General features: G+C 41.8%; 1 protein-coding gene across 6 annotated transcripts in view; it reads right to left on the reverse strand.

The window, feature by feature from the left end:
• Positions 1-21,288, reverse strand: part of MID1 (midline 1) — a 398,682-nt gene that overhangs the window by 148,529 nt on the left and 228,865 nt on the right. Inside the window, exon 1 of one of the 6 annotated variants that reach the window (XM_082447126.1) lies at positions 5,327-10,272. The exons of the other annotated variants lie outside the window; for them this stretch is intronic. The gene's annotated coding sequence lies outside the window, so the exon portion shown is untranslated. Of the gene's footprint in view, positions 1-5,326; positions 10,273-21,288 lie in introns of those variants that run through there. 6 annotated transcript variants of the gene reach the window in all.

Consider the following 21,288-nt stretch of genomic DNA (forward strand, 5'->3'; position numbering starts at 1 on the left):
CTTGCTCCTTTACCTCCACTCCCACCCCTCATTCTGTGTAGCACTGAGATCGGGCTTTTCTGATTTTCCTCTCTCTCCTCCAGCTAAGCAAAGCCTAGGTGTTTTCGAAAGGGCCAGCCAGCCTTCCATCAAATAGCCATCCAGGCTGATCCACGTACTGCCTTCTCTGACACCTAGGCTCATGTCTTGCAGCGCCATCTCTTTTCAGAATCCCAGTTCAGCACTGACCGTACTTTGCTTCGTTCACCGTAAGCCCTTCAACTCAGAGCGTGCATCTCATGGGACTCATCCGCTTCCCTCCCAAACCCATCTGCCTTCCAGGCCTCCTGGTGCTTCCATTCTCCTGATCGGCACAAGTCAGAGACCCGCCTCATTTTCTACTCCTCCCTTTCTGGGGCAGGCAGAATAACGCCCCGCCCCCCCCCCCCCCCCCCCGCAAGGCCGGCCACATCCTAATACCTGACACCTGTGGATGTTTTACGTTCCAAGGCAAAGGGGAGTTCAGGTTGCAGATGGATTTAAGGTTGTCAAGCAGCTGACCTTGAGACAAGGGGATTAGCCTTGATCTTCCAGGTGGACTCAATGTAATCACGAGGGTCTTTAAATATGGAAATGGGAGGCGAAAGAGTAGTCAGATGATGCCATGTGAAAAAGACTTGACAAGCTACTGCTGGCTTTGAATATAGAAGGAGGCCACAAGCCAAGGAATGTGAGAAGCCTCCAGAAGCTAGAGAAGGTAGACAAACAGATTATCCTCTAGAGTCTCCAAAAGGAATACAGCCCTGCAGATACCTTGATGATAGCCCAGTGAGACCAGTGTCAGACTGATGACCCCCAGTGCTGTTTAAAGCCATCAAGTTTGTGGTAATTTGTTACAGAATCAATTGGAAACGGTACACTCTCCTTCCCCCAAATCCAAACCATTAGCCAAGACACGTAAATGTCAAACCTTAGTAGCTCTTTGACTGGTTTCTCTGTTCTCACCGCCTCTGTGTTGATCTAGATCTTTACTGCATTCCAAGACTACTGCCAAAAACAAATGAACAAACAAAAACCAAAAAAAAACCCACACAAAAATATCCCCTAATTTGATTTATTACCTCCAATCTTTCGTCTTTCAGTTTCATCTTTGCAACATGCTTCCGGCATCATAACTTTTTCTGGTCACTTCTCTTAAAGGCTCAAAACACTGAGCAGCTCCCTGCTGCCCAAAGTATGAGTCCTGACATCTGATCTCCTTTTTCAAAGCCTTGCCCAACTTTCTCCCAAACTGCTTCTTTAACCTTACTCCCTATCACTCACCTCCTGTACCAGAGACCCAGTAAATGGGACCATTTTCTGCTCTTAGCAATTGCCCTTGCTTTTCTTCCTAGCACAAATCATTTTCACCCTTGTGAGTTTTTTTTTTTTTTTTTGGTTTCATGTTCATTTTCTTGTTTTTTTAAAATGACAGCCGAACCGCCTAGAAGCCCAAAGAGCCCTGGCCACTATTGTATTTGGGGATTTCATACTAAACAAAGAAGAAATGTTTTAAAAGATGGCTCTAAATAGTGTGACATGTCTGACATGTTTACCATTAGCCAAGTAAAGCTTTTAGCTGAAAAACACAAAACAAAATAACTACCCTATTCACAAAATAACTAAAATATTTATTTGAAAATAGTATTTCTTAGTACACAACAGAGTGATCAGTAATGAGACTCAGGTTTAAAGTTATATGAGTCATTTTCTTTCATCATTCACTCAATAGAATCAGATTAGCTCTGGGACCGATACAGGCAGGCATGTGTGAGCACAAACACGAAATCTCATATGGAGGTAACATTCATAGTCAAAACTTGAGACCAACAGAAAGACTGCGGGAGAGCTAGCGGTGAGGGCTGGAGGGGTGACAGCACCTTGGCACCCAGGTGATGGTGAAGGAGATCTGGCTGATCCAGCTGCCTGGGCAGATGCCCCCTTGCTCCCTCTGGGCTCTAGGTACCATCATCCTGAGCTAGCACTCATCCCAGGAGGAGGACTTTCCCGGAGGGAGAAGGGCTTTCTTTTGTCCAAGGTACAGGATACGGAAGGAAACAAATTGGAGGAGAAAGTTCCCAGTGGAAAAGGAAGGACACTGGGACTTAAAGAGTTCAGATGTAGGGTTTAGGCTAGAGAAGGGAGATGGCTGAACTCAGGATGGGTGCCGTTATGGATCACTGTGATAGGCCAGGGAGATGGCAGTTAAGAGGGTTCATATCTGTGTTCATATCTCTTGGATTCATCTTTTTTGCCCCCTCCTTTGAAGTAAAAGGCAAAACTATTCACCTGACAAGTCAATGCAGAGAAAACATTTAACCCCCTGCCTATGCTGTCACAACCCTTGCCATCATCCTGCTCGGTAGCTCATTTTAGAATTGCACAACTTTATTGCTTGGAGTCTCTCCTGACTTCTGCTATGACTTAATGAAGATAACCTGCATCTTGAAGAAACACCTAGGACCCCTGTGAGGATGGCATGCATTGCAAGGTTTAATCCATGGTCAAAGTCAGTGAGCAGACTTTCCAGTTCAAAACCCCAGTAGCATGGAAATTTTACCCATATAATCAAGAAGTGACCAAGGATTACAAATCTCCAGACCAAGTGCATTCTATGAATTCAATCACCCAACTAGGATAAGGAGATATTCAATTGTCAGCAGGTCATCCCTGCGTTTTTTTATTCCAAATTTCTCTTAATGGAGACGTTGACGTTTTAATCATAAGGTAAATCCATCTCTCACTGCTTCCCTACAATGTATTCTATGTCATGTCTGCATACTCCATCAACAATATTAATTTTTCTAATTGGGAGTATATGAAAAAGAACATGCATTCTAGCCACCTATAATTTTACTTTCAGTCCCTCACTTTGTAAGCTCTGGAAACCATCGTTATGAGGGAAATTAATGTCACTGGACCAAGGAATAAACTTGGATACCGACACTGGGTGGCCTGTGGTCAACTGTCGATATCAGGTGGCTCTCAGCCGCTGCCCGGGTGATTCCCAAGGACTTCCTCCCTTCCCCCCCCCCACCCACATCCTCTGGAGTATGGAAACTAAGCTGGATGTTAACCAAAACATACGTTTTACCAAAACATAACTGAGATTGCAAACACCGTCAAAACTGCACGTTACACCAAGCCCCATAAAAATGGTTTGGTAAAAGCAATTCCTAAAAGTGTTGTGAAAATGAGACAGCGTCAGAAATGCTATGCATACATTTAATTCTTTAAGAATTCTTTTAAATTTCAGAAACAGGATCAAGTCAATTTCCTACCCTCTCTCCTCACATGAGTAATTAAGGTTGAGTGGACTTAACTGCCGTCTGGATTTTTGCTATGAGATTATCTCTATTACAGAGCCACAGGTGGAGTATTTTTTTTTAAGGACTGTGGAACAATGTTTTTGTCTTGGATCGGCAGAAATACAGACTGTCAGAGGACTAAATACTTGGGAACTGGGAAACACTGGAATTGAACCTCAGTTGGTGAGGCAGGGTTTGCAACAGAGACTAAACTCAGAAAGGACGTGGTCTCATCTCAGAAAAATATAATCTCCAAACCCCAAACATGACCTAACAGAAACTCAGTAAAAACTGGGTGCTACACCCCAGATGAATTCACCAGAAATCGAGTATTTTAAAAAACAGAATAGGGCTTCCCTGGTGGCACAGTGGCTAAGAATCCACCTGCCAATACAGGGGACACGGGTTCAAGCCCTGGCCGGGGAAGATCCCACATGCCGCGGAGCAACTAAGCCCGTGCGCCACAACTACTGAGCCTGCGCTCTAGAGCCCACGAGCCACAACTACTGAGCCCACGTGCCACAACTACTGAAGCCCGCGCGCCTAGAACCCGTGCTCCGCAACAAGAGAAGCCACCACAATGAGAAGTCCGCGCACTACAACGAAGAGTAGCTCCCCGCTCGCCGCAACTATAGAAAGCCCGCGCGCAGCAACGAAGACCCAACACAGCCCAAAACAAAAAGAAATAAATAAATAAATTTATTTTTAAAAAAACAACATAATACAAGCACTCAATGTCTGCACATTCAACCCTGGTTTAGTATTTAACTTTGAGTTATAAAAACCACACAATAAAAATACTACCAGAATGCTAACTTTACTGATTAGTATCCTGGCTGATTTGAGAAGCAGGTGAGTCAGTAAATGCACAATAAAACAGAGCCATGGGATGATGGAAAGAGGGGCAAGGGAGATTCAATTAAATTTAATGGCATTCTGAAAGACTAGAAATTGAAACCACCACATAGGCTATATCCCACCCCAAATTACGGCAGAGAACAGTCAAAATGCAAAAGGGCTCTTAAAGCAACAGTATAAATAACACATGGAATAGGAACAGGTGAAAAAAGAAGTGATCCCGTAACATTCTATAGGTAATGCCTCTGAAATATCACTGTTGTTGACCTCCGACCATCAGCACACTCAAATTCATTCACTTCATTATGAGAGACGAGTAATAAATTTCTGCCAACCAAGTTGTAAGAGACCAGAGGGACTGATGGGGAAAAAAAGGGACAAGCATATAAGCACGGAGGCACTAGCCTCAAGTTTGAAAATAACTAATGAGTACAAGAGATATTTTTAATCGCTTGTCATTTCATCTGTATTCTAAGGAGTGCTGAAGTTCAAATGTTTTACCTGATACCTGAACTGAGAACCAGGAAAGACTTTTAATTTCACCCAACACCCACCTGGTGGAATTCATGCAAATTGAATTAAACTGTTCACAAACCCTTTCCTGTCCTTCCACATCTGTCTGGAACATGCTCATTTTTTAATAATTGGATCTCTAGGACATTCTTTAAAATAATCACATACTCTCTTGCCCATGCAACCTGATTAATAATGAATGAACATTCCTGAAAAGAATCACTTGGAAGCCTGGCAGATGTCTTTAGGGATATGAAACCTTTAATGATAAGAATTAAGGAGAAATGGGAGCTAGGTCACACTGTCTGGTTATTTTAATTGAAACCCCCAGTCTTCCAAATTTACTTAACAGAATGCTTAAATACACCTTCTGGAGTTCATTTATACCAGCAGACAAGCAAAAAGACACAAATGACGACGGAAAAAAGCAATCCTGATTTCTGGAGGAACAGCTGCCCGATTCTGCCCTGTCTTAACAGTGAAGAAACCCCTTCAACAGTCTCAGAGACGCAATTTGTTCTACTGAAAGACGGATAAACAGGTTAAAAACAGGAAACAGAACATTTGTCCTTAAGACTTCTTTTAGCATCTCTCCAGATTCTTACAAAAAGATTGCCTTGAATACCCACCAATGGACTGCACCCTAGTTCTTTTTGAAGAAACATCGCCGTAGGCAGAGGATGGGGACCCACGAAAGGACAGACAGGCCACCGAGACCAGATGGTGGGTGGCAGGCAGTGCTGGAGCGGTCCTGTGTGTCTGTGAGAGCGTCAACAGTGAAACACAACAGGAAAATCGACGCGACAATTCCAGGAAGGCCAGCTCCACCTCATCCACCCTGCCAGGGTTGCTGAGTTGAAGAATCAAAACTCCCTCTTGCTTTCTAACTGCCTTTTCCTCGGACCCTGCCGTGGCTTCCCTGGGCCCCGGCCCACTCAGTGCTCATGTGAACCAAATGAAAAGGCAGCTCGGGTCAGGTCAACACCCACTGCCTCGTCTCCCCCTCCCCGAAATCATGACTTGGCACCAGGACCTCTACCCTCACTGCTCACAGGGACCAGCAGCGGGTCAGTGTCCTACAGCTGAGCGCCGGATGCCAGCTTTCCACACTGCCAACGGGAGCCGTCCCACCCCAGCTCCCGGGGTCACCAACGGGCACTGGCTTCCCTTGCGTTTTGATCCTTTCGGCCTCCTCCTGAGCACATGATCACATTATGCTCTGGAGGCTGCTTTGTTTTTTTTTTAAATACTATACTTATTATTTTGCATCTATCTTCGGAATTAAAATATACCATCTAGGAGAAGTTTTTTTTAACGCTACGTCAGGAAGCATGATCTCTTGTAGAGACACAATAAAGCAGAGTCATTGTTTCTTTGAGAAAGAGAGATCTAAATTGCAATCTATCTTCCTGAGAAACAACTGAAAATATACATATGAAATATACATGCATGTCTATACACCCACAAGCAAGCTTTACATATATACACTACATATATAGACATATCATATGTATATATATACATATAATACAAGCATAAACACACACAAACACACAAAGCAAATCTGTGATGGGTGTCCCAAATTTGTCTCCAGAATGGCAAAGAAAGAGTGAATCGAGAATGGAAAGTAATCTTTTAAGAACTGATTGTCTGAAGGAAGAAAGGGAAGTAGTCTTCCTCAAAGCAAAAAAAAAAAAAAAACCTGCCCTGCGCTGCAGTTCTTTCAAGGATGTTGCTTATCACACTGCACAAGGCAAAAAATTGCAACTAAAGTAAATCATCAGAAAAGTGTAAAAAAAACAAAAAACCAAAAACATTTAAAAACCCACACTGCTTGCGAACCTGCACAATTCGATTTGTAAACCAGACATTTGGACTCCACCAAAGGTGTTTAAAGAACATTTTTTTTTTTTAACTTTAAAGAACATTCTTGATACAGGGCCAGCAGGAGGCAAGAACAGCTTCCCCGTGTCACCTGGTTCGCATGTTGTGACACCTACTTTCATGCCACTGCAACCCCTCATGGTAAGCCAAAGCACGCCTCTCGTGTTTGGACATAAAAATGCAAACATACATTTTCTTGACTTGTGTCTCTACTAATCATAATTTCATTTGTCTTTTAACAATAAAAAACGGGGTTACTCAATTTCACCGACAGATGACCTCCCTAAGAAGTTCTTACTGTCCATGGAAGGGACACACGTACATCATCCAATAGAACAAAAGAACTGTTCATCAAGAGATCTGAAAGCACCGCTTTTGTTAAAACAACGTTAAAATTGTCAAGACTTCTCCAAGACATTTTGGCGTTGTTGTGGGAAAATTAGCCCGAAACATCAGGAAACATTTACTCTGCCCCTCAAAAGCCAAAGAAAATGATAAACAACAACAAACTCTATCATCTTCTAGAGAGCATAATCTGACCACCTCAACAGGAAATTTCCCACTGTCAGGGGGTCTCCGACATTTCATAGCTTTTAGAATTTATGTTAAGAAAGAAAGCATCCGGTTTTGAAGACAAATGGAACCTATTTTACACTAAATTGAAAATGACTGATGTTTTCCAGGTCTATGCTGTACCAGGTGTCAGGCAAGAATTTGGTTCTGAAGGCCGTGAGAGCAGACTTGAAAGAGAAGGAAGGGAGTGAGAATGTGTCACATCTAGTCTCCTGACAAAAATCTACATCGAACCTTCTGGAAGAGCAGGCCCAACAGCATGGTGGTGGCAGAAATGGAAGCCACTGAGTCCTGTGAAACCACCCACAGAGGAAAAGTGCTCCAACACTGCCTTCCCTGAATGCTTTTCCAAGTGTATATTCATAGTTCAGTAGGCACTTCCACATACATTAACAGAACTATTTCTATGTCTATATAAAATCCTATGTATGTCTACAGTGTAATTAGTTCTTGGAGCCATATATAAACATGCATGTGGATACATCTGCACACACCCACACACATACATGTACAAAAGCACCTTTGCAAAATTCCTTGGGACTTGCTAGTATTCACTCTTCACAAACCTCTGGGTTATAGCATCCCTCCTGCATGAGAAAAACTTTCCTTCCTCTGTGCAAAAACAGAAACCTGTAAATAATTTATACATATTTATATAAATTTATATATGAAAAACCAAAACAAACAAATGACCAAAAAAATCTGCCACTCATATCTGAAAAGGGTGACCTGGAAATCAGCAAAACCACACAAGAGGTCTAGTCTCTGAAGGACAAGACCAGTGGAGCTGGATTTTGACAGGAAGAAAATCCCACCTGGAAAACTGCTTGCCTCTTGGGGAAATGTTTTCTTACTTCATTCCTCCAACACTCCTCTGGAAGGCAGAGAAAATGCACATTCTCCCCTTCCCATTTCTTATCACCAGGAGGACAACGTATCAGTAAATAGGTGCTGATGATGGCCAATGTGGCACTGCACAATTTTTCTCTTAAGTTCAATGACACGACACGCACAAACTATGCACTCAGGTAATGACAATGTTACATACGAACTACTTCTTATTGTAAGAAGAAGTAGTTCTTCTTGGGAAGAACTACAAGATTGGGAAATTCTCTCAAATATGAGAGCTCCTTTTCTCAAAGGAAATCGCTTTTCCTCTCCGTTTCAAAGTTAGCCACACACAAAACCCTAGCGCTCACAAGACCCTGAAGCTACTTTGCGATCTTAAAAAATAAAGTAACCCTGCTTCACAACTCCTGGTTAACTTTTATGAAGAACACGTTTTAAACATTTCCCGTGATCACTCAAGCCCTACAGTCAGGGGATGCAGTCTTTTTTTTTTTTTTTTTAAGGCAACAGAAAGAGGAGGGACTCTTTTGTTCTGAGTTGTTATTGTAAAGCACCACACGAGGGATGGGGAACACGGGAACAGGGCAATGAAAAGGACAAGAGTGCTGACAAACGAAAACAGGATATTAAGAACAGTGTCGGAACTGGGTGTCCCCACAGAACAAAGGCAGGAGGCTTCTTGGGAGAAATTTGAGCAAAAATACCTTGAACTGATTTCAATGCTAATGGATGAACTCGTTTTCCTGGCAGCAAGAGATCTTTAAAGTCTGGGGCAGTAAAATTAGGTTATCATTAACACACACACACACACACACACACACACACACAAAGTATCATAAAATTAAAACTGCTTTCAAATCACACTAAATCACCCACTTTTCAACTTGTGATCCACTTCTTGAAAATTCTACATCTATGTTTTGCCCCATCTAAAATAAAATACTCTTTTTTGTTAGATAACTGAGCTAACTTAGTATGTATTCCTAAGGAAATCAATTTTTTTGATTAGCATACTCTAACATACATTTTAAAGATAACCTTTAAATAGAGCTTTCCAGAACTCCCAGAGAAGCTAAGGAACGGGTTCTACATTGAGAAACAATCGCTGCAACTAACTTGCTAACATTAACATAACAGCCAGGTTTTGTCAAGTCATGCTTTTATCATCTTATACTTTTCTTCTGACGCAAATTCTGCCAAAGCTGCTAGTAGGACGATGCACTTAAGATCATCGGAGTTTATCTAGTTTGTTGGATTTATCACACAACAAGAATTATTATTATTATTTGCAGTCTCTAAGCTAAAGGGGTTTAGAACAGTAAATAATATACCCTATCTTGCATTGCATCTAAAATTGCAAGCTTTTTCCCTCTTCTCTATGTTCTACTATTCTTTTTACCTTTCCCCATCCTTTCCTTCTATTGTGAGATGAGAGATGAACCGATAGGCTTTCGTCTTTCAGATCATGCATTTCATCCGCCTTTCTCTTTGACGTGTTGTCAGAAAACTCAGGGTTAAGCCCTGAGCTCAGTTGGCCCAACCGTTCTCGGTCTAGTTTTGGGGTGAGGCCATCGGTGCGGTGTCGTGCAAAGAAACGTGTACCTCAAAACCAGATAAACCTGAGTTCAAACCCTGGCTGTGCCATTTCCTAGCAAAGGCGGGCAGGAGCCAGCTATGTAATGTATCTTACACTCACAGATCCGCTTCCTATCTTCTACAGCTTCCTTATCTGTAAACTGTGACAATGAGAGCCATCTCGAAGGGTCCTTTGAGGATTAAGTTGTGAAGCAAAGTCTTAAAATTGCCTGGCAAAACTGTAGCTCTCACATCCTTCTTCGCCTCTTGTCCTGAATCACCTCTTCCCACTCTTCTTTCACTAAGTTCATTATCTGTAATTTTTTTAATTGGAAATCTCTTCAAACCACGTTCGGAAGCAGAAGGGTTACAAATCCATTTATTCATTCAATAACGTTCATTGAGTGTCTTATGTGAAGGAAGAGTATGAGTAATAATTCCTATTATTAATGTTAATGACTCTTTAATAATGGTCTTCACAAAGGCAATCTCATCGATTTCCTAGACTTGGATGTACCTCTATTCATTACCACTGGATCGCCTATCGTGATCTTGAGGCTTCAGTTCTCTGCTCCCCAGTGAAGGTCTCCCTTTCCCATATGCATCCTTTGCTAGAATTTGTGATTTTGCAGGAATTAAGGGACCCTGGCATGGGGTGGGGCATGTGAGACCATCAAGAACAGTGAAGGGTTTCAGATTTCTCCTACTTGCAAGCTAATCAGTTAGCCTCCTGGTTTCAGGGGTGCTGGCAGGAGACACGAGACTCCTGAATCAGAGACAAAGAATGTTTTGAGTCAGGGCACGGCAAGCAGCGCGTGTTTCCTGTTCATGTCGGTTCCCCTTGTCCCCAGGTCCCATGGAGCAAATGTCCCGGGTGCATGCCGCACACACAGGGGTTTGTATCACAGCTGAGCAACCCCAAGCTTAGGAAACCTGAATCTTTGATGATGGATTGCAAGCAAACAAGCCCAACATTTGCCCTGGAGAGAGTCGTGATCTTTATTATAACGGACAATAAACCTGCTTTCTACCCTGGAGGGAGATGCCCTGTCTCTATCTTCCAAGGCTGTTCGCTGTACAAACATCCTTGAAAAGATAAGTCTGGAACAAAGGCAGTCAGTACCTCAGCTGACCAGGGGTACAGAAACGTGAGAGATCCATGGAGAATCATTCCCCAAGACACAGCCCCCGTCCCCTCCTGGAGAGCTGGCCAGTAGTGGTCCCTAGCATTCAGATCACCACCGGGCTTTCTAGCATTGATGGCAGAGGCAGCTAACTTGACATGAATGACCTCTGCACCATGGAAGACCACAGGTAAGAGGAGCTCATAAGAAAGTGTTCCGGGGAATTCCCTGGCAGTCCAGTGGTTAGGACTCGGCGCTCTTACTGCCGAGGGCCCGGGTTCAATCCCTGGTTGGGGAACTAAGATCCTCTAAGGTCAGCTGACGATGCACCAGGAAAACTGGCAGAGAGCAGGTACGCCCTACCCATAGGTTTTGCCCAAATACACAGAGCCCTTAATAACTTCCTTATTCGTCCCAAATCAGCCTGTATCTGGTCTGGAACTTCAACTCTTCGCTACTCTTAACCTAAACTCATTTTAAGAGTTTGGAAGAGTAAGCCAGTTTTGTTACTTTTATGACATTAGAAATCCTATACGTACATTATTTTTGGCTTTCTTTAAGCATTAAAAAATTCTTTTAGAATTACTTTTGGAGTATAACCAGAGAGAAAGTCACTTCTCTGATTATTTTTTCATTCAGCGGGTATTTCTGAGGTTTTGCTGTGTGCCAGGCACTGATGGAGGCCTCAGGGATGCACTGGTGAATATGACAGCAAAGGTCTGCCCTGAGAGAGCTTACATTTTAACGAGAGAAACATAAAATGGACCAGAAAATGGATGAGAAAATATGGTAATTTCAAAGAACCATACATAAAATGAAAGAAACAAAAAGGATGACTTGATAGAGGGCAGAGGGGTGAGTGCAGGTCTGCTTTAGCTAGGAAGATATTTCTGCTCTGACCTGTGTAGGCTTTGCTGATATTTTGGCTTTTTCCTCTGCCCATAAACAAGCAAAGAGCATCTTAATTTCAGGATAAAACTTTCCAGCATTTGAGCAGAGACTTGTGATTTAATTTCCCAAGTTGTTAAATATTTAGTTTCAGATTTCCTTAAGGAATGATTTCTTTTTCAAGGACATTAAAATCCAACTTTGACTATTTCTAACATGAAAAACACAAAGTGATGAATCATTGGAAATCAGTGACCTCTTTGTTTACTTGATCCATGCAGTTTGAGAGAGAAAAGCCACAATCACACTGTGGACCCAAAAAAATAGGAATTATGTAGGGTAATTAGAATTCCCTGAATGTCTGAGTGTTTGGCGGCAGGAAGTTAAACCAAAGTTGAAAGGAACCATGGACCTGCAGTTAAGGTTACAGGGAAGGGTGTGAAGGAAATTAATTGGGGCACTTCAAGAGTCATTGCTTTTCTCTGGACTTACCTGTTTTTGGTCTCTCTAGGAGAAGAAATTTCAGAAGGGAAAGGGAAAGAAGTGAGGAAACAGCACAGAGGAAATGAAGAACCAGGGCTTCACAACTGCAGGATCAAAGATGAGCTAATACTAGAACGGTCCCAATGCCTAAGAGCCCTGTTGGGGTCTCACTGACAATAACAGCATTAACAAAAGGTATCTCAGCAGAAAGAAATCCACTGGCTAGGTAGAGCTGGAATAGTCATGATCGTTAGAGCCCATCTCTTCAAGAAGAGGCTAGAAGGCTAGAGACACCACAGAGGGAACTGTCATGGAAGAATAAAGAGTTGCTACTGTAGCTACAGCAGAGGCCAAGGCAAGGGTTTGGGGAAGTCTCAGTGGAGACTGTCAACCACTCCACACGGAAACACACAAGAAGGTTTAGGAGAGGATGGAGTGGCGAGTTATAAAGCAAACAATTCTCAGAGAGTGACGTATCCCCAAGCCAAAGGCTTTCTGGCCTAAAAGCCAAGATTTAAACTGTTTCTCTGAAGTCTTGATAATTCTGCAAAAAGGAATATGTAAAACATATACATATTTCTGATCCATATGAAAACAAATCCCATAAATGTTATAAGCCTTCTAATGACTTTAAAAAAAAATTCTCTCAAGGCAGGCTAAACTCTGAGATTCTTCTTGCATTATCAAAATATGTTTCCTTGTTATATTCTTGAGGTATTATAAATGTAATTATAAACGTAATTTATAAAACAGGAAGTCACAATATTACCTTGGAATTAATGTCCAATGGTATGATCTTAGGGTCTTGTTTGTTTGTGGTTTAGGATTATGTGAATCTTAAAGAAAAAAAGGTTCATTGTAAGCTAATAAGTGTGCATTTCATCTTGTACATTTCATCCTTTCATTGGATCAAATTCTGTAAGAAGCTGGCTTTTTGAATATAAGAAAAGGCGACATTCAAAGGACTCAGTACTTGAGATAGCAATCTAGGGCTTAAAAATTCACTTATGAAAAAAATGTCTAGCTTTGAGAACAGTGACCTTCCCAGGTAGCTAAGCTATCTTCAAGTGGAAATATATTTATTTTGATAATAAATCAAAAACAAGTTTTAACGTCTGATTTATCATCTTTACGGTAAGGATTGCTGGGTCATCCCTTGTTACGTAGTTTCTTTAGCTTGTCCTTATTTAAATCAACATCCTCTAGATTCAGGGCTTGACTCCAAACAATTCTGCCCGTTGTCTACATCTATTCTTTCCACTACAGATTCCTCCAAGTGACTCTCCCTCATAAATGGATGCAAATATTCCGTCTCACAACTCTATTCATTTTCTTCCTTAGAATACAGATTGGGAAATCGCTCACTCCTGGGGTGCTGGGCAAAAGGTGTAAGACAAGGGTAGTGTGACTTCCCAGAAGGGAGCTTTGTTGTGTCTGAGCCACTGCCAGGCAACCTCTGCCCAACATCAACGGCCCAAACACCAGGGCCCAGAGGGGTGTTCTGCTCCCCGTGCCCGCCCCAGCCTATCAGCATCCAGAAGCAATTCTTTGCATGGGTGCTTCTTCATCAAGATCCTGACTGGCAGCTCCGAGGATTAAACTCGGGTCCTTTATGCACATTAGCCCCCTGGAGTGTTGAACTCCAAAACCTCTATTTTCTCCCCTGAGTCTACCCTGTAGCTCACAAAACCCTACTTAGCCACTGTGTTACACAGCTTTTCTCATTCTGGGTTAGTAAAAGAACACAAAACAAAACACCAGACCCTACAACAATCTGATGGACATGGTAATGATGGAGCGTTTGGGGCGGAGTGGGCAGATTCCAAGTTCTTTCAGAGCTGAGGCTTGGGAACCCATTTCCCTTCTTTATCATTAAGACTTCGCATTCTCATCAGCAGAATCTTGTCGACAATGGCACAAACGATCAACTGGCTGAATGAAAACCGTGTGTTTTGTATGTGTATACGTATACCCATTAAAAAAAAAAAAAAAAGACCTCAAAACTAGTGAATGAAAAATCAAGACCAGCGTCCTCTTAATCAAGCAGAATTTCCTGCTTAGTGACTGCATTAAAAAAAAAAAAAAAAAAAAAAAAAAGACCATCTGGCCTCTCTGCTACTTGAGGGTTTTTGCTCCTCACTTCCTGGTTATCTTTAGCAGAACATTATAATTTCACTTCTAAATTCTTTTTACCACGATGCCGTTTCCTTCTGTGCACTACTTTAAGAAACAGAGAAGAAAACATTGTTCTGTCTCTAGGAAAATAACTCTTCAGTTCTAAATGGCAGGTTTGAACGGGGAAAAGTATACTTGAGAGAGAAAGATGGAAGTCAAATCATAGTGAAAGCATTATCTACTCATATTTCTTTAAACCTAAACGGCACTGCCAGGGAGCTCTATTTCTCTATATATGTATAGATGTATAGATATGTATCAATGTAGATGGATATATAGTAATAATTAAAGTCCAAAACCAAAAAGCCACCACTGCCCTGCTCATTTGAGGTATTCACTGCCCTTAAGCACTCCTCAAGAAATAAGTCAGAAAATGGAAGATGCAGACTATTATATATAGAATGGATAAACAACAAGGTCCTACCGTATAGCACTGGGAACTATATTCAATATTCTGTGATAAACCATAGCGGAAAAAAATACGAAAAAGAATGTATATATACATGTATAACAATTGTTGTACAGCAGAAATTAACACAACACTGTAAATCAACTATACTTCAATAAGATAAATTAAAAGAAAAAGAAAATGGAATTCACTTCTGCGTGGGAACTAAGACTACAATAAAAGTACAGTCAAACTTCAATTAATTGAAATTCTCTGGAAATAGAAGAGTTCTGGTTAATTTAATTTTCTGGTTAACTGAACTCCAAATAGAAACCTTTTTTTAAAATAAATCCCTGTTGAAGCATTCCTAAAATGCTTGAGTCCACTTTAGTTGCATAACTACCAACCATATACTAGATCTAATTGAAAGATTCTTAGGCAATTCCACATTTTATTGTTCCTTGAGATCATCATTATAAAAAGATCTTTTTTTCCCTTTAATCATAAATAGAGAAGATTTAAGAGATCGAGTTGAATGTATATTTTGTATCCATGAAAATCGATTTTCACATTAATCCAAAATATCACCTTTTTTCCTTGGATCTCTTGGAAAAGTATAACATAGAAAACTGTGGTTAATAGACAGGTTTAATTATTTTGGCAAAATTCAGGTAAGCTGAGGTTTCTGCGTGCTTTCGTGCTAAAGGAAACTGACAAAAACTCCTTCTCTACCTGATGTCCAATAAGTATAAAAAATAATTTTTTTTTAATTTTTAAAAAAATTTTATTGGAATATAGTTGATTGACAATGTTGTGTTAAAGTGTACAGCAAAGTGAATCAGTTATACATATACACATATCCACTCTTCTTTAAAAAAATAATTTTAGGGACCTCCCTGGTGGTCCAGTGGTTAAGACTCCACACTCCCAATGCAGGGGGCCCAGGTTTGATCCCTGGTCAGGGAACTAGATCCCGCATGTCACAACTAAAGATCCCACATGCTGCAACTAAAAGATCCTGCATGCCGCAACTAAGACCCAGAGTGGCCAAATAGATAAATAAATATTTTTAAAAATAATTTTAATATAGTACTTCCAAACAATTTTATTAACACAAATTAAAGACCATGTAAATTCCTTTGATGTATATATTTAACCTCACTGAGAAAGCTCTAGGATTTAGGTTTCATAATGGAACATAACGGCGGCTCAAAACTGGTCCCAAATGGCCTTCCACAATGTGGTCACCACCAGCCCAGGCCTCACTTGGGCTCCACGGTCCAATTTCCCTCAGAACTTTACACCGTGCCACCTCAAGCTACAAATAATGACACCATATTGAACCAAATCACTGCCCAACAGAAAGAGACCTCTACTCTTACAGCAGGCTTGCTGCCCTTTGGTGAAGATTATCGTAGAAGGAACTCCTGCATTGGGTAGGAGACTGGAAAATGTCAGCTAAGATCATTTCCAATTGCAAATACCTTACACTGTGTGTGGGTGGATAAGACTGGGGCTCCAGCTCCTCCCTCCCTTCCTCCCCCTCCCCTCTCCTTCTCTCTCGCCCCCCTCACACCGCTTTTTTGGGGGGAAGGGAGGGGTGTTACCATGCGCTCATCCTCCAAGCAGCACTATCTAAAGGCAAAATCTAAAGTGTACTGACATCCTATTATTTGTCAGGAACTCTGTTAGCTACTGGGCACACAGAAGGATTTTTATAAAGATTTCCATAAAGGACCGAATGAAGCTGAAGGGTTCAGCCATATCTCACTTATGGACCTACAAAACATCTCCTTATAGGTATTGATAGATCAATGATGCCAAAATTTAGCGGCAGTATTTCGAAAATGGTACAGTCGTTATACGCTAAAAATAGGAATTTATTGTAAGGCACAAATATACCCATTTATGTATTAATTTTACCAACTAATACATCTTTGGCACAAATATATTGAGTATACACTGAGGATATGTGTATTGAGTATATATATTTTATCAATAGATCTTAATCTAAAACTCAGTGGGGACCTTGCCCATGATCAATGGAGTTCTCTTCTTGCTCATTTTGCCTTCTATGTATACTGTCTTCTCTCAGTATCTTTTCACAAAGTCTTGCCTTGAAGAAGGGTAACAACGCCCAAAACATAGGCACTTTTTTTTTCCTAAGGGCCCCTCAAGGAATACAATAGACCTAAAACCTTGGAGAGTTCTGCAGAGACTTTCTAAACTGGGAGACTCAAAAGCAGTGTTAAGGGACCCGAGGGCAATTCGGCTCTAACATCAGTCACCACAGAGATTTCCAGGTTGACTGGGTTGATATGACGTCCAAGGGTCTGGGCACGTAGCCCCATCGCACTGAGAACCAACAAACACTCTTCCAGGTCATTTTTAGAAGCAGCATCAGGAAGTCCTGTAGACTGTTACCAACTAACTCGATGCGAAGTTGCTCTTTCATTAAATACTTAAATGGCTTCCTTAGAAAGGGGCAAAAAGGTCTCATGCTGCATTACTTAGTTAACTATTATACCCTAAGAGACAGGGTCCTTGTATTTGATTCTTCACTGCACAAAACAAAGAATATCTGTAAAAGGAATTAACTTAATGGAAATAATATTTATTTGGGGGAGCTGGAGACTTCCAGACAATAATAAAGAATGCATTAATATACCTAACACCCAAATGGTTGACAGGTAATGCAATTTACGTAAGGTTTCCTTTGAGTTTCCTCTTTTCAACCATTCCTTCATATACCCATTGCTGACATTTTTTTTTTAAATACCAGCAATTTGTGGAATACTTTATATAAATTGTCTCTAATCCCTACCCGATCCCTAAATAGTCGGTATCATTTCCCCCATTCTGCAGATGGTGAAACTGAGGCTCAGAATTAAGGCATCTTGCCCCGGGCCACACGGCTGGCACAGGGCAGAGTCCGGTTTAGAATCTGCGTTTTTCTGACTCTTAAAGATCACTTTCCTCAGGAACATGTTGCTGCTATGTCCGCAAGGAGTCCGAAGTTTCTGATGTACAAATGTAAAGAAAATTTGGATGCTGTAAATTCGGGTAGGGCTTCAACTACTTCTGAACTTTAATAAAAGACGACTAATACTTAAGCACTGGTCGTGCGTCTTCACCAGGAGCCAGTCAGGAATTTCACAAGCTCAGCACTCCCCAGTCGCCCTTAGAAGGACTGACATCTGGATCGTATTGGCAAGTCGGTGCTTTAAACATGAGAGAAAATTAGGACAAAAACCTAACACTGAATTACTTCCACGAGTTCACGCACCAGTATCTCCCCAAGTACTTTCTTTTTTAATATATAACCAGCTTGTCATCCATCCTTCCTACGCAGTGAACAATGGCTGTGACCTCCCAGTTAGCAAGTTCACAGGAGAAATATATCAGTTATAATTAATGTTTACTAGAATCAATGTAAATATTTAAAAACACACAACTGTTCTAAGCACATGTGATTTCCATTTTATTTTATGAAACACTAAAAATCCACTTGTCCGTCCCATTAATTATAACCTGCTCTCAGCCCTGACCTGTACATAACTCCCTCTGACGTAAACTGGGACCAGGCGCTCAGGATGGAAGCAGCCTATACCCCAACTGGGCTACAAAATGTCAAGTTCCCAAAGCTCTCGAAAGTGGAACCTGACGTTTTTCTAAGATTAGAGGCAGTTGATGAATTTAAGAAGAGGGCTTAAAAACTCACCACAGTTAAATCCTACAGTAAGTCCTGAAATATCCAAAATAAACAGGACTAAGGGGGCTCCGGGGACACCAAAACCTCACGAAAAGAGAAGAAACACTCTCTAGTAGGTGGTATTTCTTTGCAGAAAATAATGTACATGCGTTCAAGCAGCATTAAGAAGAATGCAACAGTAAACTTGGAGGCATGAGGCCCTCTTGAGATCTAAAGGAGTCATGAATGGACCATGCAAAAAATTTCTCCTTCTGCTACATGTGAATGATTGCGTTTACACTGCCTATTCATCCTAAATGTTGAAGGCAAAAAAAAGAGAATGGGGCTTCCCTGGTGGCGCAGTGGTTGAGAATCTGCCTGCCAATGCAGGGGACACGGGTTCGAGCCCTGGTCTGGGAAGATCCCACATGCCGTGGAGCAGCTGGGCCCGTGAGCCACAATTACTGAGCCTGCGCGTCTGGAGCCTGTGCTCCGCAACAAGAGAGGCCGCGATAGTGAGAGGCCCGCGCACCGCGATGAAGAGTGACCCCCGCTTGCCGCAACTGGAGAAAGACCTCGCACAGAAACGAAGACCCAACACAGTCATAAATAAACAAAAATAAATAAATAAATTAAAAAAAAAAAAAAAGAGAATGGATTACCCTTCTAATAGTACCTTTCTTGACACAATTATAACATGGATTCATTTATAAAATTCCCCCAAAGCAAAATGCCTGGAAGAGAATCTAACCCCTAAGAAGCAACATTTGGTAGATCGATCTTCCCAGCCATCTTTCTATACATCTTATCCGCAAAAATGGGATCAGACTTCACATTTGATTTTGCAAGTTGGTACATTAAATATAAAAGATTGGGTGATTTTTCATGTTCAGAGACCCTTCTGATTCCTCAACACTAATCTTAAGTACCTTTTAGTACAACTGAAGTATTACTGCCACTTGCCAAATCAAACAGACCGTGTAAACTGAAGATTTAACAATATTAAAATGTGAGCAATTTCTTTCTTCCCATTACAACATGCATTGCAAGCGAGGGAGATACTGCCCCTGGGGAAAGAAAATTAGTTCTTGGTGGCAAAAAATCTTCCTCTTTTGATGGACAAAGCACAGATATACGCAAATAGATATATGATATAGTTGTACTATTAAAATTTCATGGAGGGGGCAATTAGGACAAAAATGTTTTAAAAGGCTCCATGGCGGATCAGTAACGAAAAGAGGTTGTGAAAACACTGCACTACAGCATCAGACTTGTAAATAGGGGCCTTTACACTGCTGGAATTCAAAAGATGAATTTTTCCATTTTAAATGTCTCACCCTTGAATGAATTCCAGCCCATTTCCGAGTTGGAGAAACCAAGGTCCCAAGAAGCAGATCTTTACAGAGTTGACTTTCTGCGATACGCCTACGGTCAGCTCATGTTATATCTGCCATGTTCTGACTAAAGACTCAGTGGGGTCTGGGTTAGGAGGCACATGTTGGGTGAGAAGATGCTTTGAAGACAGATGAACAGATCATCTCTGAAAGGCCTAGGACGGGGGGAGTCTGCGTTTCAACGCTTATGAGCTCTTGCTCTGTGCTGCCCTCTTGTGCTGTCTGGGCCTCCAACACGTCTTTTCCCAGTAACCTTAAGATGCCCCAGATCGATGGACCATCTGTCCTCCAGTGTTTCACGGCACCCGCACCCAGGAGGAGGTCACAGAGAGAACGCCCAAAGACATAGATTTCCTTGCAGGAAGAAGCAAGTGTGTCGGGGAGGAAGGAAAAGCCATAGCGTTTCCAAGCTGAAAATCTTCATCACTTTCTGTGGGAGACAGAACGCCGAAAACGGTGGCATTCTTGCCTTAATCCCCAGAACCTATGAACATGAGATATCACTGCCCTGATTGTGCTGTGTTATACACAGCACAGTTGACGTTAGGGGAAGATGATCTAGATGGGCCTGACCTGACCACACGGGCCCTTAAAAGCTGAAAGCTTTTTCCACTTGACGGCAGAAGAATTTAGAGAGATCCTACATGTGCGAAAGACTCAATGTGCCATTGCTGCTTTGAGAATGGATGGCCACGTGAGAAGGAACGTAGGTGGCCCCTAGGAATGAAGAGTGGACCCCAGTTGACAGCTGTCAAGTAAATGGAGAGTTCATTTCTCCAACTGCAAGAAAATGAATTTTGCCAACAACTGGAGTGAGCTCGGCAGGAGATTCTCCCCCAGGGCCTCCAGATCAGAGCCTAGCACGCCCAACACCTTGATTTCAGCTTCATGAGACCCTGAGCAGAGAACACAGCGGGCCACCCAGACTTGTGACCTACAGAACCATGAGCTAACAAATGGGTGTGGCAATTTGTTACGCAGCCATAGTAAGCTAATACACCTTCCCTTCGTCTACTCTACAATCATACCAATGGGTGGCATCCTGGCAATATCTGTCTCCTAGGTCACAGACCCCGGTCAGTGACATCAGTTCAAATAAAGTTTCCAATCTTGGGACTCTCAGACTGTCTCGACCCTCTGAGAATCTACAGTCAATCTGCCTAAGGGATCAACTGTCCCTTAGGCAAGGGACAATTGATCCCTGCCCTGATCAACTGTCCCTTAGGAAGATTTTCATCACCTTCCACTTAATGATCACGTATCAAGTTCTCGGTGCTCACCCGCCTTCCCACCCTCCACCACCTGGTTTACTGAGTGTTTGGCATCTTCTCCAGCTCATGCATCCATCTGATGTACTTCACTTGAACTGTCTTTTAACTGCTTAGAACTATTTTCCTACACCTAGAATGTTTCATCCACTTCACTAAGTCCCCAATGACTTCATTTTCCTATAATGGGTTGCTCAAAGGATTAAGTCAGAATACTCTGCCACGCCTTCATTTTCCGTAGGAAAACTAGAAGCAGTGATTGTTAAGTCATATGCCAAGGTACAAAGAGTAAGAAGGGG

Source organism: Balaenoptera physalus, assembly GCF_965194825.1.
Source record: "Balaenoptera physalus genome assembly, chromosome: X".
Taxonomy (NCBI): Eukaryota; Metazoa; Chordata; class Mammalia; order Artiodactyla; family Balaenopteridae; genus Balaenoptera; species Balaenoptera physalus.